Consider the following 25807-nt stretch of genomic DNA (forward strand, 5'->3'; position numbering starts at 1 on the left):
GGTCATGATCTCAGGGTCCTGGGATGGAGTCCCACAGCGGGCTCTCTGCTCAGCAGGGGGCCTGCTTCCCTTCCTCTCTATCTGACTGCCTCTGTTTACTTGTGTTCTCTGTCTGTCAAATAAATAAAATCTTAAAAAATATATTAAAAAGCACTCAACCTCACTCAGAACTAAATAAATGCAAAATAGAATGAGAGGATCTTTTTATTTGAAAGCACTGATCACCTGCACTGTTGAAAGATATGCAAATTGGTACAGCCTATTTCAAATGCAATTTGGCCAGGCTCCTTTCCAAATGTATTTCCATGTAGCCTTGGTCCCAGGTGGGTTTTTTGCTTTGTACTACCAGGAATTTATCCTAAGAACACATTTACAAAATTTGCCAAGTAAAATGCGTATGAGTGAAATATCCTGTTGTGTTGTCTGCAGGGACCGACACTTGGAAAAAAAGCCTCAGTGTCCATCAGTGGGAAGCTGGTTAGCCAAGGGACAGGGATCTAGAGGCGGGAATCAATTCACTGTGGATCCTACGAAAAGAAGTCACACTTGTACCATGATTCGGAAGACTGTATAATCTGGTGCATAAAGACTTTTTCTGAAAGTGGCTACAGTAAGTGGTTCACGGCAGTTACTCTGGGAGGGACTGACAAGGGGTTGACTTTTACTTTTCATTTTATGTAAATGACTTAAAAATGACTTTAATTGTACATAGTTCACCAATTAGATCTTGTTTGAAATTCATCACGTGCAGGTGTTGTTTTTAATAAAAACAATAATAAAAACTCACAAACAAAGCAAAACAAAACAAAACAATACCCCCCCCCCCCATTACTTCAACAGAAGGTGTCAAAAGGATGGGCCTATTTACCCTAAGGCTACGAATAGTAAATCATTTCAGGAGCTTCTGAGCCTGGTCCAGAGATGGAATGAGTGTGCTCAGAGCAGCGAGCCCTGGCTCCAGAGGGCCTGGGGAGATACTGGAGCAGGTGTTGGGGGTACGCTGGACCTTCACTGGGCTGGCTGTGTGAGGAAAGAATGGCTCTTTCTTGCACGGGCCTGGCCCCCTGGTGAGGGTCATGCTGCCCTTTTCTCTCCAGAAAGTGCCTCCAAAATGCAGTGGGATTGAATGAGTTACAGGGAAGACACTCTGATTCAAATGATTTCTAAAACGCATGTTAAGAAGTTAGAAAATATCACAATGCTTTATGCTTAGTAAGTCACAGATGTCTCCAGGCCTCCTGCCCTGCGCCCCAGATGGACTCAGGGCTTTTGGGGCCCCTAGGTGGGACTTTGGTCTTAACGGCCTCCCAGGATGTCAAGGGTGGAGTTGACTTGGTGGTCTCTGAGAGGCCAGGCCGTGCTGGGTCTAAGATTTGAACCCAGAACACCTAGGCTGAGTGCTGAGCTACACGCGGTGTTTGGGACACAGCTCTGGGCTTGAGCCCCAGGAGGACAGCCACGGATCCTCTCTCCCGTGCCTTCCCTCCACAGGACTGGCTGGGGGTTGCATCGGGATCAGGGGGAGGCAGAAATCACCCAAGTTTGATTTCCACTTGCCCCTCCAACTGCCCTGGGATAGAGCCACCAAGAGCACGAACTCTGACGAGGAAGGAGCCTGGGAGACAAGGACATGAGCTATGGATGGGCCTGGGGAGGGGCTGTGGTCCCTGAGGTGCCCTGTCTGTGGCGTTACAAGTCTCCTCCCTCCCTCCCCAGGCCTGCGGCCCTGCACCCCATGCCTGATAGAAGGGCGCTTGTGGGGAGCAGTTCCGGGGGGTGGTACCCCTGGAGGTGGAGGTGGCCCCAGCCCGACTCAGGGGGCGAGGCGGGGGGCCGAGCGGAAGCTGACACGGTGATGCTGGCGTGCTGGGCATGCAGAAGCGAGGCCTTCATTCGATTTGGGAGTGCCTCTCCGGGCCCAGGCCTCTGGTTTGGCTCCTATTGAATTAGTCAGCGAAACAGAGCAGGAAGGAGCTGTTCTCCTAATTGCACTTGATGGATCTCTTCGTCTTGCTCAGATGCCAGACACAAGATAGCTGTCCCCGCTTTGCATCGGAGCCCCAAGCTGGTGCTCCGGGGTCAGCAAGTAGCTGCTCCACATGGAGGGCTTGGGGGCGCAGCCCCACCACCTCCCCCCTTCAGCGGAGGGGCTGGGCCCCGTGGGGGGAGCTCTGTGGGCAGCAGTCACCAAGGGCAGGAGGGCAACTCAGTCCCGGCAGCAGCAGGGAAGCTGACGGCGCTGGCGGGACCCCGGGGCATAGCCGCGTGTCACCGACTAACTCTGTGGGGTTAAGGGCTCCTTGTCTGGGTAATTGTCTCCCCTTTAATTACAGTGACTGAAAGTGCCTCCTAATTTACTTTAGGGCCCTCAGATGACATCTTAAGAAGGATGGCATCCGCTCCCCATCACGGGCCCTGGGAAGACAGTGCTGGCCTCCACCACCGTTCAAAGACCCCAGCTTCTGTCTTCAGCCTCTGTCTCTCATCAGCCCCTCGCCCATCCCCTCACTCCGCCCTGCCTAACATGCGGCTCTGGTGAAGACTCAAGCGAGAAGCAGAGCAGGAGGGGAGACGGGCTCCTTGTCCTAGGGGACCACAGCCCCTGACAGCCAGGAGATGGAGGGCCTGAGCCCTGGTTGCTGAGGAGCTGTCACCTAATGGCCTCTGGTAGGTCCTAGGTGACCAGATCCCTTTATTTAGGACAAATTCTGCAGTGCACTGAGAAGGAAACTATTTCAGGAGGTTTTACTTGGGGGGAAGAGAAGTCAGCCACATGGCTCCTGCTGTCAGGAGGAGGGTAAGCCCCTTGTCTTCTATGTCGCAGGAAGGAAGGGGTAAGGGGCCTTCTCAGAGCTCAGTGCATCTGTGGGGACTGGAACTCAGTCTCCACAGGCCGACAGCACTATGGGACGTGCTGGGGGGATCCAAAGTCCCAGGGACCCCCTTGGTGCCTCAGGCTCTGGCACCATCCCCTTCCTCCCCCTAAGGAGACCCAGGGCCTAATACTCAGCCCAACACATACTAACTGCTGACAGAAGGCGTTTTTGTAGCGGGTGCTGGTTCCCAGGATATCCAGTGAGAACATGGGAGAGCCCCGGCCCCCCAATGCCCCCAAACACATTCTGGAGCAATTTGAATTATAAAACTAACCGAGAAACTGTAAAAAGCTAAACAGTGAGGGTGGGGATAGGCCTTTCCCATCACAAAAGCCTGGGGAAAACCATTTTTAAAATGAAGGATTCAACTTACATCAAAACTAAAACGCAAAACAAAATGAACACACAAGTCTCCCAGGCAAAGTTCAAAGGCAAATGATGCCACCCTCGGGAGAAATATTGTCACACATATGATAACCGGAGGATTGTTGTCCTTACTGTATAAAGAGCTCTTATGAATCAATAAGGAGATGGTGAATGGGAGTGGGGAACAAAAGTGGCCACATCATGGAGGGGCAGGCAGGCAGCCTCAGAAATATGGCAGATCAGGAGATCCTGGCTGGAGCTGCAAGGTGATTTTGAGTTCCTGATTTGTATGTTGGGTTTCTGTTTTGCCTTCTCTGGAACTGCAGAGAATCCCAAGAATAGCCACTCTCCCAAGACCCTAATGCCCTGACCCATGACACCGGTGTCCTGAGAGGAGCAGGTACAGAGAGCACTGGAGAAGCAGAAAGGAGGCAAGGGTCCCACAGAGCCTGGAAGGTGTGCAGGGCTCTGGGTCCTGCACAAGCAGAGAGATCCAGAACCCTGCTCCTGCTCAGAGGAGGGGGCTGTGTGGTTTTGGCAGAGGCCCTTAGAGCCAAGGCAGGGAGCAGCAAAGACTAAACCTGAAGGGTGTGTGTATACTAGGATCTCGGGGGTCTCAGCGATAACCAGAGCCCACTAGTCACTGCATCTGGAAAGTCCCTGAGAGACGGCAGGACCTCAGAGCTGCCCCACCCAAAGGGTCCAAGCTTGCAATGAAATCAAGTGGATTTTAAGAGGAAAAAAAGAAAAAGATGAGCTCTTTCTTCACACCTAATTATGCATTGGGAGTCATATTTGTTTTACTAGCACACCCAATTATGCACTGGGAGTCATATTTGTTTTACTAGCAAGGAATGCAAATGAAAACAATAAATTATAGTAAAGGCAAATGCAATATTTAAAAAAAATTGAATATTCCATGGTATGAGAACATAGGGCATACTTCTGGGTGAGAATTTGGGAATAAATTTTCTGGAGGGTAATCTTAAAAATGATCACATCCTTTGACACAAAAATTCCTCTTCTAGAAATTTATCTTAAGGAAACAATCAGAAATATGCCCAAAACTTTATTATGGGTGGACTTGCTCACAAGTAGTTCAACTTACATTGACAAAAATCAGAAACAAATTTAAATGCATATTAATGTCCACATATAGCAAAATGTATAGTATTAAATGTATAGTATGTCCACATATAGCAAAATCATATTTTTAAAGATTTATGTACTTCTTTTGGGGGAGGGAGAGAGAAAGAGGGAGCATGAGTAGGAGAGGCAGAGGGAGAGAATCCTCAGATGGACTCCATGCTGAGCGTGGAACCTGACACAAGGATCCATCGTCCGACCCTGAGATCACGACCTGAGCCAAAACTAAGAGTTGGATGCTTAACTGACTGTGCCACCCAGGAGCCCCATGAACATCATATTTAAAAAAAAAAATCTTTAATAACACAAAGAAATGCTTGAGTTACTACTATAAGTGAAAGAAAATGTTTTCAAAACCTATAAACACTTCATTAAAAAAAAAGTTCACGTCCAAAAAGCGTAGAAAAATCTCCCTGAAGTGGGTGGCCATAAGGAGTGGTAGAGGGGGCAAGGTTTTTAAATATATTATTTTCACTACAGTTTTGTATATTTTCCAAGTTTTCTTCAATGGAACTGTAATGACTTTATTATAAGCATGTGAAATAAATGTCATCTGTAAGTTCATCGAACAGTCGCTTTTGGAAGAGCAAGGTTTGCTGAAGATCTGCTCTGTGCAGGAACAGTGCTCTGAAACAAGAAGACTTTGTCTGCCCAGAAATCTGTTATGACAAGTATTTCATCCCCATTTTCTGGTAAGCAAGCTCTGTGAGAGCCGAAGTTACCACCACGGCTAATGGGTTACCCAGACCTGATGACGGCCCTAAAGGTGTCATGAGTCCCTCTGTCTTTCTGGTTACACAGCTGCCCCAGCTTGTAAGGCCCCGCCCCACTTTGGGCCAGCTGAGCCCTGCTGTCCCCATGGTTGCCAGGGCATTCCCCAGCTGTGGTGAGCTCTCCACGCCAACCTTCAACCTGTCTTGCTCCTTGATGTGCAGGAAATCAGCTGGACAGGCAGGCTGGCCCGTGTTCAGGGAGGCCTCCTCTGGGTCCACAGCCCAGCCCACTCAGATGGCCCTGTGGTCCCTCTCCTTTGTCCTTCTCTCCCCTTCCCTGGGCTGCCCCAGCTGCATGTTGAAGGGGACTCCTGGGAAGTAGGCATGGTGGGTGCTGGAGGCTCGTGTGGGCCTCAGCAGTTGGGGCTGGGCTCTGGCCCTGGTGCCTGGGGGAGCCACACCTTGGTGTGGGAGTGAGTGGCTGCAGGTAGCCTTGCCAGGCCTCAAAGGCCACACAGGCATCTGGCTCTTACTCTGAACGGGGAGCCCCAGACAGGAGAAGGGAGGCTATGAACCAGTCTTCCTTCCATAGGACCCTCCGGCTGTGCGATGAGGAGAGTCCGAGTGTTGATGACGCGTGGGATGAGTCTTGGCAGCAGCGAGCTCTTGGAAATGTTCTGTGTGGGGATCACTGCTATTTTGTGTGGAGAGGGCCAAGGCAGGTCCTGGGGACCTCAGACCCGGGACGGCCAAGAAGGGTGCCCAGAGGGAGAAGAGCACTTTCCTCCCTGTGGGTCTGGCGTGAGGGGTGCCCCCCCCCCAACAGGCTGGCGGTCACCCGAGTGCCAGAGCAGGCACCTCTCCATGGGGGGCCTCCGGGCAGGAGGCCGGAGCCCCATTACGTCAGTACTCCCTCGATCTCTTGGAGCCTTCGAGCCAGCACAGCCGGCCACCTGGCCGTGGCTGCTGTCCCCGGGAAACCTCTGCTTGAGGGTGACGCATCTGCCCAATGCACTGTAGGAACGCCCCCCTGCCTGGCAGACCTCTCTCTCAGGAACTCCTGGTCCCTCTCCTGACACAGCAGCTGTAGCTGCAGCCCCTCACCCCATTTCCCTCCCCCCCCCCCCCCCCCCCCGCCTGGCCCGGCCTGCCGCAAGAGGAAAGATGTAGAAGCTCTGATGCGTGGAGGGGAGCCCGGTGCAAGGAGGAGGGAGGGGAGGGCACAGGGGTCTCATGGGAGATGAGGCAGGGGAGGGCGCCCAGCTGTGAGGAGGGATTGTGTGCGTTAGACTGGGGCTGACAGGGAGACACAGAACCCCAGTGGGGCCCCTGCTTGTGGACACACCGGGCGGGAGCCTGGAGACCAGGGCCATGGGAAGCATCGCTGAGGTCCAGAGGAAACTTACTTTGCTGGTGGCGAGCACCCAGCCTCCCCGCCCCAGCACAGAGTAGGCTCTAGTTTCAGGCTCCCAGGCTGGTCCAGTGCTGATCAATACAGGAGGCCAAAAGCCCTGGGCTCAAGGCACAGAGAAATGGCCCAAACTGGTCTTCTTATCCCCCAGCTTCCAAAGGAAGGGTAAACTAGAAGTAAACCCAGCTTCGCCCAAGAGAATAACAAAATCAGGCAACAAGAACAGGGGACTTGTGGAGGGCCCCGTGATACTGGTTCAACTTCCTCTGAGAGGAGAATGGCTCTGTCAGCAGGCTGAGTCAGGGTCTGCTCTCAGGCGCCCAGGCAGCAGCTCTGGAAGCATCCCTTGGAGCCTGGACCACCTCTGAGTGAGTCTAAATAGGAGAAACAATAGGTGGGTTTTAATATACCATCAGGACGACCTTTGTATACAATCACGAAGCTAATACTGCACAAACAGAAAGACATGCGGAAGAGAGGTTTAGGAGGCCCTGGGACAGAAAGGTTGGGACAGAAAGGCTGAGCCTTTGCCTCTGTGGGCCCCGTCCCTCCCGTGTGTGGGGCTGGCTGAGCCCCAAGGACAGCTGAGTGTGCTTTGGAGACAGCCAGCAACAGCTATTAGCCCTGAGAAAATTCTAACAGTTGCTTCTTGGAGTGTCTTCTGCAGGAGGGGCCAGCAGGCAGGTGGTCAAGGGTGGCTGCTTTCCCAGTAAGTGAGGCGTAGAGCAGGCGGGGGGTGAAGGTGCTGGGAAGCCATGCTGGCCATTCCTGGGCTGGCTCTGAGAGGCCTTCTCCTTCAACTGGGCCTGTTGGCTTCCGCGGGGCCTGTGGGCACACAGCCCACCCAAAGTGGCCTTTTGCTCCCAAGGGTCTGTCCTGGGGCTCCAGAAATGGACCCCCTCCCCACCATGTGATCTCATCGAGTCCAAGATGGCTGCCCAGAGCAGGGAGGAGACTCCCTGCTGGAGAGAGGCCTCTCGAAAGGTGCTTCATGCCAGGCACAGCTGCTGAGTGTGCAAGAGAGGTCCTAGCCCGAGAGGCTCCCTCCCGACCAAAGCTTATGTGCGCTGGGAAGGGCCCAGGCGGCGACCTGACCACCTTGCTACTGCCAAGGACAATGCTCTGGATGGCTCACATGTCCAGATGTCCGCCGGAGACCTCACTCCTTGGCCAGAATCTCTGCTGAGACTCAGAGGAGCCCAGAAGGAGTTGGGGGCCAGAGCTGGACCACCTCTGACTCTGCGTTAGCAGCCCTTAATCATGGCCTTGGCAGTGATGAAGACGCAGCTGGTTACCCCACCCCTGAACCCCTGCTGCCCCCAGCCCGGCCAGTGGCCATACCACGTATGCGGTGCACAGGGGTAGGGGCGGTGCCTGGCCTGGAAGCAGGGGTCTCACTGCAGAGGATCCACAAGCCACCTGTAGTTGTAGCCAATGAAAACCATCAGCTATGCTGTGGTCTGTACATCCTTGCTTCATCATGTTCATCCTTGCTGTACATCATGGCTTCTTAAAGAGACCCATGACCCAAAGAAGGTCAGAACTGGGATCTAGGACACAGAGGGCTGCAGGACTCCCTGGCCCTGCATGGGCGGCAGGCATATGTTATGGGTAGAGTCGGGTAGGGTGGGTGGGAGGAGGCAGGAAGAAGGGATGTTAGTTTCCTCTGTGGCTGAAACAGATCTTGCAAATATTTCAAGCTCTTAGAAGACAAAACGCACATAATTTTGAAATTATAATTTAGAATCTTAAAAATTGGATCATTCTGGACACTTTGGTAATATGATTGGCTGGGTACCTAGATCAACTTTTCCCCTGAAAACATGGACAAATACAAAAAGAATCTTCTAAAATGCATTAAAGGAAAAAAAAAAAAAAACTGCGTTAAAGAGTTAGCCAAGAAAGCAAGAACTTCTCAAGTCAAAACATTTAGACAATACAAAAACCCAGAAAGGCAAGCCAGCATTTGGCCTGAGGGAATTTGCCAAACACAGTGAACTTGAACATTGAACTTCATGACTTCCTGGAGAGTGGACAGAAGTCAAAGCCCATGACTGGCTCAGATCTTATAGAAGACCCCCATAAAGGTGGACCCTGATCAGCTACACTCTCAAAGGAAGGGTAAACTAGAAGTAAACCCAGTTTCTCCCAAGAGAATAACAAAATCAGACACCTTGACCGTCAGTGCTGAGAAGAGACAGGCAAAGAAATTAAAAATCCCTCCATAGAATCTATAAACAGAAGCTAGTGGCTTTCATGTAGGTTCTCAGCTTTAATTCACAAGATCTTGGTGGTCTGAAAACTTCAAGCTGGTAACTTAATTTTCAGCATGCAGAGTGGTGGTACCCCCAGGTACTTGGAAGATACGAGGCAAATTCTCCCCAAAGAACCCACAAATAAAATATTCCAAGTGCCGTAGACCAAGTGTCTGCATTCCCCTGCATGAAATATGTACATTAAAACCTAATCCCCAAGGTGATAGTATTTGGAAGTGGGGCTTTGGGAGGTGATCAGTTCATAAAGGTGGACCCCTCATGAATGGGGTTGGTGTCCTTATGAAAGAGACCCCAGAGAGCTCCCTTGCTCCTTCCATCATGTGAGGTTAAAGAGATTGCCATCTATGAACTAGGAAATGGACCCTCATCAGACATTGAATCCTCCACTGCTTCTTCTTTGATCTTCCAGCCTGCAGAATCATGAGAAATAAATGTTGTTTATAAGCTATCCAGTCTGTGGTATTTTTGTTACAGGAGCCCAAACAAATGAAGACACTAAGAAAATGAACTGTTCACAGTCAAAAATAACTATACGCAAACACAGATCATGAGAGCACAGAAATAAACCATATAAGATGGAAACTGGCTATATGCTTGAGCTGGTATGGCAGATCTGTGTGGAATGGGCTAATGCTTCAATCAGTGGTCCCTAGAAAGTTGCAAATTTGTATGGAAAAAAGTAAAATGATATCCCTATTTCATATCATTACAAAAACTTATTCTACATATGAAAGAAATATAAAAATTTAGAATAGAATATGTACAATATCTTCATGAACTCAAGCCAGGAAGGATTTCTTAATTAGGAAAAAAAATCATAAACTGTAAAGGGAAAGATTGAGAAATTCAACTATAGGAAGATCAAGAACTTTTCTTCATTAAAAGGTGTCATTAGAAAAAAAAGGTATCTTTGGGATAAAAACCACCAACTAAAAGAAGATGCTGTACATTTATGATACTTTCGGTAATTTCAAGAATGACCATCCTTGGTGTTCCAGATATAGTTCTCTATTTAATAGATTTTTAAAGGCATTCATCTAATAATTTGTTAAGGAGTTTCCTTCCTAGAATGCATATCTGTTTTGGGCACTCAAAGCCACAGTTATGTTCCCGTCATGTAAAATAACACCAATACTCACACCAGACCTATCAAACTGATAGCCCTATACCACACAGCCCCCATGACTTTCCTTCCTCTCAATACAGTTTTATTTTTAATTTCATTTTTAAATTTTAATTTTCAGTCCAGTTAGTTAACATACAGGTTTGTATTAGTTTTAGGTATACAGTACAGTGATTTGAGAATTCCATACATCACCGGTGCTCATCATGAGTGCCCTCCTTAAGCCCCATTGCTTACTTCACCCATCCCCCCAGCCACCTCCCCACTGGTGACCAACCATTTGTTCTCTACAGTTAAGAGTCTATTTTGTGGTTTCCCTCTCTCTTTTTTCCCCTTTGCTTGTTTGTTTTGTTTCTTAAATTCCACATATGAGTTGAAATCATATGGTATTTGTCTTTCTCTGATTTATTTTGCTTAGCATTGTACTCTCTATTCTATTCATATCATTACAAATGGCAAGATGTCATTCTTTTTAATAACTGAATAGTATTCCATTGTGTATATGTACCACATCTTCTTTATCCACCCATCAATTGGTGGACACTTACGCTGCTCCCATATCTTGGCTGTTGTTGATAATACTGTTACAAATATGTATCCCTTTGAATGAATGTTTTTGTATTCTTTGGATAAATACCTAGTAATGTGACTGCTGGACTGTAGGGTAGCTCTATTTTTAACTTTTTGAGGAACCTCCGTACTGTTTTCCATAGTGGCTGCACCAGTTTGGATTCCCACCAACAGTGCACGAATGTACCTTTTTCTCCACATCCTTGCCAACACCTGTTGTTTCTTGTGTTGTTGCTTTTAGCCATCCTGACAGGTGTGAGGTTGTATCTCATTGTATTTTGATTTGTATTTCCCTGCTGGTGAGTGATACAGAACGTATTTTCATGTGTCTGTTGGCCATCTGGATGTCTTCTTCGGAGAAATGTCTGTTCATGCCTTCTGCCCATTTTAATTGGATTATTTGTCTTTGGGGAGTTGAGTTTTTTAAGTTCTTTTTATATTTGGCTCCTAACCTTTTATTGGATATGTCATTGGCAAATATCTTCTCCCATTCCGTGGGTTGCCTTTTAGTTTTGTTGATTGTTTCCTTCACTGAGCAGAAGCTTTTTATTTTGATGTGGTCCCAATAGCTATTTTTGCTTTTGTTTTCCTTGCCTCAGGAGAAGTATCTAGAAAAAGTTGCTACAGCCAATGTCAGAGAAGTTCTAAGATTTTTATTGTTTTGGGTCTCACATTTTGATATTTAATCCATTTTGAATTTATTTGTGTGGTAGAAGTGGCCCAGTTTCTTTCTTCTACATGTGGCTGTCCAGTTTTTCCAACATCATTTGTTGAAGACAGTGTCTTTTTTCCATTGGACATTCTTTCCTGCTTTGTCAAAAATTAATTGACCATATAGTTGTGGGTTTATTTCTGGGTTTTCTATTCTGTTCCATTGATTTATGTGTCAAGACAGCTCTTAACAGCTCTCTGTTCGCTCTCCTGCATCTACAGTCACTGCTGTTAGCAGTGAGTCTGTCTTTCTCAGGCAGCTCCTCTAATGGGGCTGGAGTCGAGAATATGTGAAGGCGAGAGTAAATGGGCTCATTGAGGAACTCTCCTCCAAACTGAGTCCCCTGTCTGGCTTGATACAAACATCTGGATGCTCAGATTTTTTTTTTTTTAAACAGCTTTCTTGAGATAAAGTTGACATCCAATCAACTGCATATATTTAAAGCATACGATTTGATGTTTTGACAGATGTATGCACCCATGAAACCATCACCACAATTAAGATAAAAACTCAACCACACCTCTCCCAGCAGTTCCCTCTGCAGTCTCTCCCTCTGGCTCCTGCCTTATGTCATATCTAATAAACCACTGCCTGATCTGAGTGCATGAAAAATCACGCCCATGTTTGCTAAGATTTTAACAGTTTGAGCTATTATTCTTCCATCTTTGTAAATGTTTGCATCTGAACCTCCATGGGCATCCCTAGAGAGCTGATTTCCTCAGCTAACGACTACGTAGTACCATTTCTCAAAACCTATCCAACATCAGGCATTTTATATACACTGTCCGTTTTATCTTCACACACCCTGAGTGGTAGGTGATATCAGTATTTGCACGGATGGAGAAGACGAGGCTCAGTGACCATAAATGATGAGTCCAAGGTCACACGCTAGCTGAGGCCACTGTCCACAGCCAAGCACGGCTAGATGGGACTCCTGAGCTATGGGCTCCTTGGCAGGCCCCCCTCCACACCCACCTCTGTCCCCCACTCAAGCCCCGCCCTGGGCTTGGGAAAGACTCAGCATTGGGCAGGTGGCAGGGATCCCCCATACACTCTGTCCATCCAGGGGCCCCCAGACTGCTCATGAGTTGGCTCAGGAGAAAGCAGAACCTCCCGAGGGAGCTGGCCCCCATGTCTCTGTGCGCTCAGAGCGGGTATGATGCCAGAGAGGAGGGCCCGGATGTGTATTCAGGTGCTCCACTCAACCAGAGGAGGGGTTGGAGGCACAGAGGACTGGCCGCCTAGCCGGGATCAGATGGAGGACCCACAGGGCCTGGCCAGGGCAGGTAAGTGGGGCCCTTCGCATGGCCCCAGCAACAGAAGGTGGTCCACATTTAAGTAGTATTAAGGGAAGAGGAGAAGGGCAAGAGAGAGACCCCCTTGACAAGCCCTCCCAGGGAAGTGCATACACCAGATTGGGAGTGTGGATGTTTATGCCCCAAAGCCTGGGAAGCACACATGTTCAAAGTGTCCCTACTCTTGCCTATCCCCCTGACCACCAGATATGCAGCCAGTAGGCCAAGTCCCATGTGGGCATAGAGCCAGGCACCCAGGGACTTCATGGCAAAAGCGCCACACCCTCCGCCCATCCCTCCCTCCCTAGGTGCCTACACAGGGCAGCAGGGACTTCTCCCTGTGAGCTTTGCCACCACTGTCCCCTTCACCTGGCCTATCACCCACACCTCTGTCTTTGGCCTGCAGTCCCACCCGGTATAGCTTTAGTCCCTTTGTGGGCCTTCCCTGATGGCTTGGATAGGGTGAGGAAGCCCTTTCCCAGGATCCCATCATGTGGCCCATGGCTCCCTGGTGGCCCCACCACGGCCTCCCCGAGTCAGGGGTCCACAAATGTCACCCACAAACAGGAGCCTGGGTGGCCCTGGCAGGCCTCTGGCCCACTGTGGGAAGCAGACACCACTGAGACCAGCAACACCAGGATGGGTGGGATGTTCCCCGTTTGCCCACCCTGGACAGAAATGGTGCCTGGTCAGCCGCTGCCTCTGGAATCCAGACTCTCCAAGAAACTGAGTCACGGCTTGGAGTGGCCCAAGTAGGAGGCATCCCTGGGCAACTGCAGAGGGGATATTTTTAGGTTCTGTTGTCTTTTTCCTACGCAAATATTTTTAGACCAAATTCCTCCTGAGTGGCAACATGTAGCTTTTAGCTAATTATGCAATTAATCAGCAGGGCTGGGACGGTGTGGGCAAGCCGGTGAAGAGTGGGCCACGCTACCCCCATGGACTGGGACGCAGGCAGGCAGGCCACAGCCACCCAGAGCAGAGACCACACCGAGTCCAAGGCACTCAGCACCGCCTTCCCTCCGACCAGCCGGGCCCTGACTCCTGCAGGGAAATCGAGCACCCTCCCCCCAGGGGCTGAAGCTGCTGCTCCCACAAGTGGAAGAGAAAGGTGCAGTCAGTGGGGAGAGACAGCCCTTCTTCTGTGACGTGGGACATCATCCAAGGCTGGGCCCTGCAGAAGTCACAGGTCTAAGAGCCAGCTTGCTCCAGGAGCCTGAGGACCCCAGGGTGCAGGGGAGCTGGGCACAGCTATATGGACCCTCCTTCAAGGCCCACCTGCTGGGAGAGTGGGGCTGCATTCCCACTTGGCCCTGGGCACCCCAGCTCAGGTTCGGGCTAAGTCCTCTTCCCAATCCCACCTGGGGGTCAGAGCACTTCACAGCCATTCCCACTTGGCCCTGCTGAATGTGCGGGAGGGTACGATGTGGGGTGGAATGCGGGGTGCAGGCTCCTCCCCACAGAATTCTCCCCAGGATCCTTCTGCACATCTAAAAACAGCTGGGTTTCCCTTGGGTGCTGGTCCCCATGGCGCCCTCCTGGGCTGGGCAGTGAGGAGAGAGAGCTCTGAGATGCTTCGCTCAGAGCAGAGCAGCCCCTCCCTCGCATATTCAGACTCCCGCTCGGACCTTCCTCACACCGAGGGAAGATGTGGGCTGATGGAAGTAGGGGGTGAGCCAGATCCAGGGCTGTAGCGTCTGGGGCCCTTCTCCTGGGTTCTTTTTTCTCCACTGGCTTTAGACACCTCGAACCTCCTGTGCCTTGTTTTCCCACCCTTGTGACAGGGCAGGGAGGCTCCCTGGCAGGGGCATCTGAGCGTCCTAGCATCCGGGGAGGGAGGCAATGTGTCCACCCACACGTCCTCACCTGCTTGCTGCGGCAGGTGCAGGGCAAAGCCAGAGACGTGACTTTAAAGCTCCCGCTGCGATTTATAAAGATGGTAAAGCAGGTTTCAGCCTAAGGAAGGGCCTTTCTCCCCACAGATACTTTCTCCCCTGTTTTGCTTCCTTTTCCCATGTAAACAGGACCATGTGGCTATTCTGAGTTTTGCTGGGACACCTGCTTTGGAGGAGAATGACCCAGGCGTCAGAGCCCACCACACAGTGATCAGTAGTCCAGCCCATTCATTCAGTGGCAGTCCCTCTGTCACTGAGCCACAGGGGCCAGGGCCCCAACTCTGCTGAGTTCCAGGAGGAGCCCCACCACTGGCAGACGAGTCCCTGCTCTGAGGGACAGCGGCAGGTTCTGTTCCAGTGACCACAGCGAGGGTCAGTCTTCCAAGCAGCGCAGCTGTCACACCCTGTGGAGCTCTGAGAGCAGGCTGGGCTGGGGCAGGGCCAGGACGAAGGTGCCTGCTCCTGTCCTTCGGCTGTTAATACTATGTGGCCTCTGCCCCAGGACTCTGGTGTTTCTGCCATGGGGTAGGCCCTGGAGAGCGGAGTGGACAACTGTCAGTATCGCTCCCTGCACCCAGGGAGGGGGCATTTTGACTACTCCCATGACCTATGTTAAGAGGGCTTCATCCAGTTGTCAGGGGTGGTGACTGCTGAGATGGAGAGGGTGAGACTGGCTGGGGGACATTCGATGTGGTGGAAGGCCACCTCCCAGGTCGCTGTGAGGGTTGCATGAAAGTGACAGAAGCACAAGCTCCCATCACGCTCAGCAGCCCCAGAAGAGGCTCCCGTGTCCCCAGTGGCCCCAGAGCCTTTCGTGCAGCAGCCCTCAGCCTGACAAACTTATCAGCCTTCAAGACCCTGGCCAACGGCTGCTTGACTTTCCCAGACCCCAGCCCAGCCCAGAGACCCCAGGGTGGCCCATGTGTCTGTGCACACTTCATCCGGCCTGGCAAGTGTGTGCTCAGACATCTGTCCCCTCCCCTGACAAGCCCCGCAGGATGGACAAGCCCCGCAGATGCCCGTGTTAACCAGGACATGATTTCTTGCTAGGGCCTGCTACCCCTGGCTCCAGGGGATCCTCCTCACACTCCTCCAGGGGGTGGCGACCCCTCACCCAGCCTGAGCGGGAACCAGCCTGGCCCCGTTCCCAGCCAGCTGGAGGAGGTGGGTGAGCCTGCCACTCACCACCCACTATGCCGCCGCAGCGGGTCCCTACCGCTTGACCCAAAATAGCCTGGGCTGGGAAACCAGAGCGTGACAAGGACGACGCATCCCAGCTGTTAAGAAGGCAGCAATCCTCACCTCCTCCCTGCTCGTTCAAACTCAGCTCAGGCCCATTTCCCCCAGAGAAGTCTGTGCCCCCGCCTCAGCCGCTGTGTGGGCTCCCCGGGCTTGCCACACCCACGGCTCCTTCAGCTGGGGCACACACCCCAGGAGGTGTGCGGTAGGAAAGGACAGCTGCAGGTCCGTGCGGAGAAGACAGGAGAGCAGAGGGGCAGTGTCATGGAAGTTTGGAAGAGGGAATTCGGGAAGATGGGTGGTCACTGACTGCACCGAATAGAAAAGGCTGTACTTAGCTACTGCCAAGGTGTAGGGGACAGGGCATCAGTAAGAGGGAAGCAAGAACAACTTCCCAGGAAGAAGGGGACCTGAGTGACAAGGGGCTGGGTGTGAGCTGGTTGCCCACTGGCTCTTTGCTGTCACCTCCAGTTTCCCCCTCTCCCATGGCCTGGGGAAACTCCAAGCTTACTCCTTCTGCCCCAGGGCCTTTGCACTGGCTGTTCCTTCTGCCCAGCTGAATCGTCTTCCAGAAACCCACAGGGCTCACCAGCACTTGCCTCTCAGTGTGTCTTCTTCAGACAGCTTTGAGGAGAAGGAAGCCCTCCTTAGCTGATGCTGGGAGTGGTCAGTAAGGCTCTGTAGAGAGGCCCACAGAGGGTTCAAAAAGTGGCTGGGATGAATGAGTCTACAGTCAGCAGCATTTTATCTGAACCATTACTTTATTCCCGGCACCGATTTACTCCTGTATCTCAGCTTTTAATATCACTTAAAGGAAATAACTGCACAAATATTAAATTCTACTTCAAGTTTTCAATTCTGTGTTCTATATCCTTATGTTTGTTTAAAGGATGACAAGGTGCAAAATGTTGTTCCCTTTTTAGCACCTATAGTATTGTCTGTTTTTGCCATCTGTTCCACACACACACTGCACGGATCTGAGGGTCGGTTGCCCTCAGTAGTCCTGTTCCCTGAACTCTTTGCTGCAAGGTGAACTTTGGGTCTTCAACACTTAATCCAGGCAATTTTCTTAAAATGTCCAATACGTGAACATTAGGTCTGTTCTTCTCTTTTTAAAGTAGAAATTAGCTTCACGTTTTTTTTTTTTAAGATTTTATTTATTTATTTGACAGAGATCACAAGTAGGCAGAGAGGCAGGCAGAGAAGGTGGGGGGGGGGAAGCAGGCTCCCTGCTGAGCAGAGAGCCTGATGTGGGGCTCAATCCCAGGACCCTGGGATCATGACCTGAGCCAAAGGCAGAGGCTTAACCCACTGAGCCACCCAGGCACCTCTAGCTTCACTTTAGATCAAGCCATGCTCTATTCCAATATATAGGCACTATCACATCTTTAATATATAAGCACATGACAGTGAGCAAAATGTACAAATGCCAAAGACCTCAAAATCAAATTGGCCAGGAAAAGAAGTAGCTGAATCTGACGTAGACCGCCTCCTCCTAAGACCTCAGATCAGGAACTTTTCCTTCCATTCTTTCTTCCCTCTCTGACCATCTTTTTCCTACTTCTTACACCATGAAAGTTTTTATGATTCTTTTGTCCACCTTTTGCCTTGCACTGGCCTGGAAAGAATGCCATTGTTCACAAATCTCAGACCACTGCAAAGGAAGGCAATCAGACCTCCAACCGACTGTTGGATTTGCTATGACACTGGTGATCCTTTTATTTTTCTGATTTCCACTGCCTCAGTTTCTCTGGGACAAGCTCATGGGATAAACGCTTCCGGGGGAGTGGAGACACAGTGACATGAAGTACATACATAGGCCAACTGGCTGAAAGAATAACCCCTGAGGTATCAGTCAAGATCAAGTGTGTACAGTAGACCCCCGCTCTTACCCAAGACCCCGAGTGGATGCCCAGAACCATGGATAGTAGTGAACCTTATGTATACCATGTTTTCCTTTAAGCATATGATAAAGTTCAATTTATAAATTAGGCACAGTAAGAATTCAACAGCAATAATGAATAATAGAATACAACAATTCTGACACTATACCGTAAAAGAAGTTATGTGAATGTGGTCTTGCTTGCTTGCTCTCAAAATATCTTGTACTGCGCTCCCCCTTTTTCTTGTGATGATGTGAGGGGATGAAATGCTTACGTGATGAGAAAGTGAAGGTGAAGGTCATAAGCACTGCGAGGTAGCATCAGGCTAATATGGACCTCTTGACATTAAGTCAGAGGGAGGGTCATCTGCTTCTGGACCATGGTTGTCCTTGGGTAACTGAAATGAAGGAAAGCCTAACCACATATAAAGTGGGGGGGGGGGACTAATGTGCTTTTAGGAGACATAGTCCCCTCTGTTGCCTTTCTAAAAATTCCAGATGCTTCCTATGCGCTTTTATGTGAGAACTGTCATTTTCTCTCCCTTCTTCCTCTACCTTGTCACCTTTGTTTTAAATAAACTCGGTTTATTTTAGTCCTTATTCTTGATACTGCAGGAAAACAATGTAAACTGGAAAACAATACATTTGTGTCTGTTGCAAGAGCAAAAAAACCATTTTAATCCAAGCTCCACTAAACACACTAATAAGAGACACTGAATAATTTTGGAAAAATGAAAAAGTGGCAATTAATAGAAAAAAGCATCACAAAGGCCAAATTGTCCCCTTAGGTGGTGCTGGTAGGGGCAGTGTTCTTGACTCACACAGGAAGTTATAACATGATTGGTAATTGTTAGCCCTCAAGGAAATATCTGATGCAGAGAATTACTTTCATATTGTGGGCTTCCTTAGGGCAAGAACTGTAATCAGATTCCAATACAGCACTTAGACTAACAGTAGATGCCCAGTAAGTATTTGTTGTATTGACATGTTCCCTTTATAACTGATGTAGTGAATTCTTAGTAACTCATCTATTATATAATACCTTGCAATTAGGTTATTATGGAAGAACCTTTGGCACCCCATCCACTGCTCCTCTGTGACACTTCGCATCAGAAAAATATGAATGTATTTTTTTAAAGATTTTATTTATTTATTTGACAGAGATCACAAGCAGGCAGAGAGGCAGGCAGAGAGAGAGATATAAATGCCCAAGAATGCAGCTCGCTGGGCCATATAGTATTTGCATGTTTAGTTTTTAAAGAAACCGCCAAACCATGTCCTAGAGTGGCTGTACCATTTTCCATTCTCCCCAGCAGTGTATGAGTGATCCAGTTTCCCCGCATCTTCACCAGCATTTGGTGTTGTCCCTATTTTCTTATTTTAGCCTTTTGGATTGGTGTACGGCAGTTTTCATTTACATTTCCCTGCTGGTCAAGGCTGTTGAACATCTTTCCATGCAGTTATTTGCCACCTCTTTGGCGAAATGTCTTTTCATGTCCTTGCCCATTTTCTAATTAGGTTATTTCTTTCACTGTTGCATTTGAAAATTCTTTGTATGTTTTAGACTATTCCTTTGTCAGATACGTGGTTTGCAAATATAGTTCCCCAGATTGTAGCTTGTCTTTTCATCCTCTTCACAGGATCTTTTGCAAAGTGAAACTTTATTTGGATGAGTCCACTTCACTGGTCTTTGAATGGATTGTGCTTTTGGTGTCAAGTCTGAGAATATTTTGCCTACTCTTAGATCCCAAAATTTTTCTCTAATTTTTTTCCAAAAACTTTATAACATAAAGTTTTACATTGCAGTCTATTGTCCTTTTGATGTTAATTTTTTATTAGGTGTGAGGTTGAGGTTCAGTTAGTTTGCGGGGTGGGGTAGTGGCTATAATGTTTGATTTCTCCAGCACCATTTGCTGAAAAAGCTATCTTTCTGCCATGGCATTACTTTCACACCTTTGTCAAAAGTCAGTTGGACATATTTGTGTGAGTTTATTTCTGGGTTCTATACTCTGTACCATTCATATATGTAACTAACTCTCTACCAAGTCTTGGTACTTGTAATCAAGACTACACAAGTCTTGATTATCATATTACATAAAGTCTTAAAGTCACAAACAGTGACTCTTTCCACTCTGCTCACTTTTTCAAAATTGTTTGAACTATTCTAGTTTCTTTGCATTTCTGTATCGATTGTAGAATTATCTTGTTCATATCTACAAAAAAAAAACTCGCCAGGATTTTGATAGGAATTATGTTAAACCTGATCAATTTTGGAAGAACTGTGATCTTTGCCATGCTGAGTCTTCCAACCCATGAGTACGGTATGTATCTCCATTATTCAGATCCTTTGTCCTTTCTTCCATCTATGTGTGGTAGTCTCAGCACACAAGTCCTGTATGTGTTTTGTTGAACTGCATTTGGCATTTCATTTATGTTAGTGATTGTAAATGGTATTTTATCTTTCCCAGTTTTATTGAAACATAATTGACAAATAAAACTGTATATACTCAAAGCATACAACATGAAGTTCACTCTGAAATGATTACCACAAATAAGTTAATCCATACATCTATCACCTCACATAATTACCTTCTCATGTGTGTTTGCTGAGAAAGCTTAAAATTTACTCTCAGCAGATTTAGAGTACACAGGGCAGTATTGTTAACTGTAGTCACTATGCTGTACATTAGATTTCCCAGAACTTTTTCATGATGTAACTGAAATCTTGTGCCCTTCGACCAACATCTCCCTACTTCCTTCACCACCCCCAGCCCCAGCCCCTGGCACCCACCATTCTACTATCTGCCTCTTTGGGTCTGATTTTTTTTTTTTTCCAGAAGATCCATACATGAGTGAGATCAAATAGTTTTTATATTTCTCTGTCTGGCTAATTTCATTTAGCATAATGTCCTCTAGGCTATCCATGTTGTTGCAAATGACAGGCTTTCCTTTTTTTTTATGGCTAAATAATTGTATATACGTAAACCATATTTTCTTTATTTACAATATTTAGGGTGGTTATTGTGAGTAAAGCTACAATGAACAGGGGCACCTGGGTGGCTCAGTGGGTTAAGCCTCTGCCTTCGGCTCAGGTCATGATCTCGGGGTCCTGGGATCGAGCCCCGTGTTGGGCTCTCTGCTCAGCAGGGAGCCTGCTTCCTCCTCTCTCTCAGCCTGCCTCTCTGCCTACTTGTGGTCTCTGTCAAATAAATAAATAAAATCTTTTAAAAAAAAAAAAAAGCTACAATGAACATGGAAGTGCAGATATCAATGCCAAGATATTGATTTCATTTCCTTTGGATATAAACCCAGAAGTGGGTTTATTGGATCTTGGGTTCAGCTTTAATTTAATTCCAGTGTCTCTGTGTTCATGCTAGTATATAGAAATACACGTTGGGTTTTATTTGTTTATCTTGTGTCATATAATCTTGCTGAAGGTCACTCATTAGCTTGAAGAAGGGTATTTTTTATTATCTCTTATAATTTTCTATACAGAAAATCATGTCACCTGCAAACAGGACACTTTTATTTCTTCCTTCCCGGACTGAATGCCTTTTATTTCTTTTTCTTACCTTATTGCACCATCTAGAACCTTCAGTACAATGTTGAAGTGAAGTGGCAAGAGTAGGCAACCTTAGTTTTTTTTCTTGATCTTAGGAGGAAAGAATCCAGTCTTTCACCATTAGATATGATGAGAACCATAGGGTTTTTGTAGATACTCTATCAAGTTGAGGAATTTCTCCTCTGTTATTTTTCTAAGAACTGTATCAATAACGAGCATTCAATTCTTAAAAATTTTAATGTCATAAAATACACATAGCTTAAAATTTATCATTTTAAGCATTCTAAAGTGACATACGGGACATTCACTCCACTGTGCAATCATCACTACTATCCATTTCCAGAACATTTTTATCACGCTGAAAGGGAACCCCATACCCATTAAGCAGGCATTCTCCATATCCTCTTTCTCCCAAGGGTGTTGAATTTTGTCAAATGCTTTTTCTGCCTCAATTGATAGAATCACATGATTTTTCTTTATTGACCCTGTTAATAAGGTGGGTTACATTTGTTTTCACATAGCAAAACAGCTTTTGTATCTCTGGGGCAAAATCCACTTGGTCATAGGGTATAATTGCTTTTATGTATTACTAAATTCTACTTGCCAATATGTTGATTTTTGTGATCTATATCATAAGGAATATTGGCTTGCAGTTTTCTTTCTTTTTTGTAATACTAGCAATTATATTGGGAAGAATTCCTGTTCTATTTCCTGGAAGATACTGTATAGAATTGGAGGTAATTCTTCTTTAAGCACTGATACCATTCTCTGGTGATACCATCTGGGCCTGGAGATTTCCCTTCTGGGAGGTCTTAAATTATGACTTCAATTTATTTAACAGTTATAGGGCTATTCAAATTATCTATTTCGTATTCAGTGAGTTGTGATAGTTTGTGGTTTTTGAAGAACTCATTCATTTTATGTGTGTCAGATTTCTGTGTATAGAGTTTTTCACAGTATTTCTTCAATATCCTTTGGTGTCCTCAGGGTCTGTAATGATACCTTATTTTATTCATAATATTGGTAATTTGTGTCTTCTCTTTTTTTTTTTTTTGTCAGTCTTGCTCAAAGTTTAACAATTTTATTAAATTTTCAAAGAATCAACTTTTTGTTTCATTGCTTTTCTCTATAGTTCTTCTGTTTTCAACTTCATTGATGTCTCCTCTTATTTTTATTATTTTCTTCTTTTCACTTGCTTTGGGTTTATTTCGTTCTTCTTTTTCAAGGTTCTTGAGGAAGAAGCACAGATTGCTGATTTAATATGGTTCCTCTTTTCTGTCTTTTTTTTTTTTTAACTCCAATTTTATTTTATGTTTAAAGTAAGCTTCATGCCCAACGTGGGGCTTGGACTTACTACCTGAGATCAAGAGTTGTATGCTCTACCAACTGAGCAAGCCAGGAACCCGTGGTTCCTCTTTTCTAACACGTGCATTTAGTGCTATACATTTTCCTCTTGGTCCTACTTAGCTATGTCCCGCTAATTTTAATACATTACATTTTTATTTCACAGTTTTACTTCTTTGGCATTTCCTCTTTGACCTATGAGAATCTGAATCTGAATCTCCCTGTGTGGCCCCCATTGACATGATGGGATGGAGAGGAATTCCTGCCTAGTGGGAATGATTGTCCTGGCTCCCTACTTGACCCTCTCTTACACTACCTCTAAAGGGGTGGGAGCACCTCATAACAGCAGAATTCTGGCCTTTGATGACAAGGGTGGCAATGAAACCACCATCTTTTGTGCAGTGTTTGGCTGGAGTTGCTGGTTATTGTCTTGGATTTTCTCTCTGTTTTGCAGAGAAGGAAATGGAGAATTGGAAAAGGGAGCTCCTGTCCCAGGCCTTCCAGCTGGAAGGAGTGAAGCTGTTGTTGACAGCAGCACCCAGCACCTGCACAGGTCCGTGAAATCCCTGAGGATGGGCTGGTTCCCACCGCTGCCTGCAGGGATCTGTGCTTGGGCAGGGCAAGGGGCCAAAGAAGAGCAAGAACAATCCATGAGTTCCCTGCTGAAAAGCCACTTTTGGCTTTTTGTCCCCTCCAGGGGGAAGTCTTACCTCCTCAATCTGGCATCCAGGGCTGCTCAGATTAACACTTCTATAAGGATCAACCAGGGGCGCCTGGGTGGCTCAGTGGGTTAAAGCCTCTGCCTTCGGCTCAGGTCGTGATCTCAGGGTCCTCGGATGGAGCCCCACGTCGGGCTCTCTGCTCAGCAGGGAGCCTGCTTCCTCTTCTATCTCTCTCTCTGCCTGCCTCTCTGCCTACTTGTGATCTCTGTCTATCCAGTAAAAATAAATTTTAAAAAATCTTTAAAAGAAAAATAAAAATAAAAGGGTCAACCAGGCCAATGCTTGCTCTGAACCCTAGAATCTTGCACTTAGAATAGAACCTAAGCCACAGGCCTCGTGGAGCCAGCCACCTACTTCCCTGGACTTTGTGTTTTCCTGGCTCACTTGACTCTATGGTACCTCCTTCTCCTCCTCACCTAGAATATTCCAAGCCCATTTCTGCCACAGGGCCTTTGCTCTGCTGCTCCCTCACCCCAGACAGCTGTTTGCGCTGTTGGCTTTTCCCTGTCACTGCCTCAGATGCCTACCTACATTTGTCTGATGCCCTCACCCTGCCAGCCCCAGTCACTCTCATTCCTGCTACGCTGTTTCATTTTTTCTTCCCTTTTAAAATTTATATTTGTTTTTCACAAGGCCCTGCTTTCACAATCTGTTTCATACTGAGAATCAAGATCAAGCAAGCTTTGGCCCTTCTGCTCCATGGGCGCTGTTTCATTTTCTTCATGGCATGGATCTCACTCTGAATTTTCTGATATATTTATTTGTTTATATGTTTATTTTTAGTCTCCTCTTTGGGCTCCCATGGGACAGGGTTGTCTGCTTTCAGCCTAGGCTCAGTAAGCAAAAAAAATAGATGGGTGTGCGCTCAGGGCCGGCTGGCTCCAGCCTCCCAGACATCACTGGGTGCCGTTCGCCGGCCCATCGGGAGCAGGCCAGACTGGCCGGGGCCTCTGCCCTGGGGGAGCAGCAGCACAAGGCCAGAGGCCAGGCTTGGCAGCGGGAGACCCACTGAGGCAGAGGAACTGAGTTCATTTGTCCCTCCTTGTTGCAGCCTTAACGGGAGAACAGCGCTGTCGTCCCTTCTAGGGCAGACCAGCCCCAGAAGTGCAGGATGGGACCAAGACCTGGCTCCTTGTCCGACTCCTGCACGGTCGGGCCACATGTCCTGCCCTTGCTGGCCTCTACTAGCTGCCCCAGAGAGTGAGGCGGAAAGTTCCCACAGCCCTTCTGGCACCCGCGGCACCTGCTGCCCTTGCTAAGGCTGCCCAGAGTCCACAGCCCAGGCAGAGCCCTGTGTCCTGGAGCCACCCCCGGCTGCCTAGGGCTGGCAGGCAGGAAGGCCCAACAACTCATTAAAATGCAGCAGTGTGGTTTGGGATACTCCCCCTGGGGGAGAATCTGGGAGATCAGCCTTCTTCTACTGGTGCTCTCTGAACTCAGAGAGGGGGCCCATACCCTTCCTGGACCCCCAGATTCCTATCTGTACCACGGGGAAGAGATGGAACGAAATGGGGTACTATGGGGTCTGTCCCCTACTGCCCCAAGGGGCTGGGTGTCCTGCAGGCTCAGGTGCTGGCTAGGGAGCAGCTTCATTTACACGGTCCCACACTCACTGCTTACACATGTGTCTTTGCTTGGCCATCTCCCTCAGGAACCTAAGCTGCAGGGTGACAGGGGCTCTGCCTACATCCTCTATAACTGATGGTGCCCAGTACCCAAATAGGATTCTGACACATGTCGCTTGATGGATAGATGGAGTGACTAGAGGTAAAGATACCCTGGAAAGGGCTTATGGTTATTATTTAAAGGCGTATTGATATGGGTGCCTGGGTGGCTTAGTCGTTAACCATCTGCCTTTGGCTCGGGTCATGATCCCAGGGTCCTGGGATGGAGCTCCCTGCTCAGCTTCTCCCTTTTCCACTCCCCCTGCTGGTGTTCCCTCTCTTGCTGTCTGTCTCTCTGTCAAATAAATTAAATCTTTAAAAAATAAGATAAAATAAAAAAATAAAGGCTTATTGACCATTAAAGTTTGTGATTCTTACGTGAGGTTTGGAATCTGTAGCCATCTTGCTATCACACACACGCTTAGAAAAGGAGGAAAGTTCAGCAAGCTACCGAAGGGGAGACCCCACACGGAACCCTGTGCATTATGGGGGGAAGAGGAAATGATGCTGACTCTGTATGTGTGTGTGTGCACGAGGTGGAGGTGGGAGGGGGACAGCGCAGGTCAGTGGCTGGGGACACTGACCTGCTCTGGCGGGACTACTAGCCCCCCGGGGCCCTGCTCCTGGTTGTACAAGGACAGCCTGGTACTGTCCACACCCAACACTTCCGACTCGGCTTCCTCAGCCAAGGGAAAGTGGGGGCGGGAAAGTGTCATTTCTCATTTCCTTTGACCAGCTCAAGAAGAAACAGAGCTTGGTTTTCTGAGAGGCTCATAATTAAATGAATTAAAATGTTTTCCTTCACGGTGACTTTGCCAACTCCCGTCCACCTCTCCCTGGCCCTGTTCCCAGCCAGCGGACAGAGACTGGGAGGACGCGGAATGACATGCTGTGGGCCTCCAGAGCAATTAGCTCGTGCATCGTCATTTTGGGGAGAGATTTATGGCTGGCTTTCGGAGCATTCCGGCCCAGACCTCTGCGGCCTGGATTCGTCTGCTGGGGAAGTTCCTG

The sequence above is a fragment of the Mustela nigripes genome, chromosome 4, assembly GCF_022355385.1.
Source record: "Mustela nigripes isolate SB6536 chromosome 4, MUSNIG.SB6536, whole genome shotgun sequence".
Lineage (NCBI taxonomy): Eukaryota > Metazoa > Chordata > Mammalia > Carnivora > Mustelidae > Mustela > Mustela nigripes.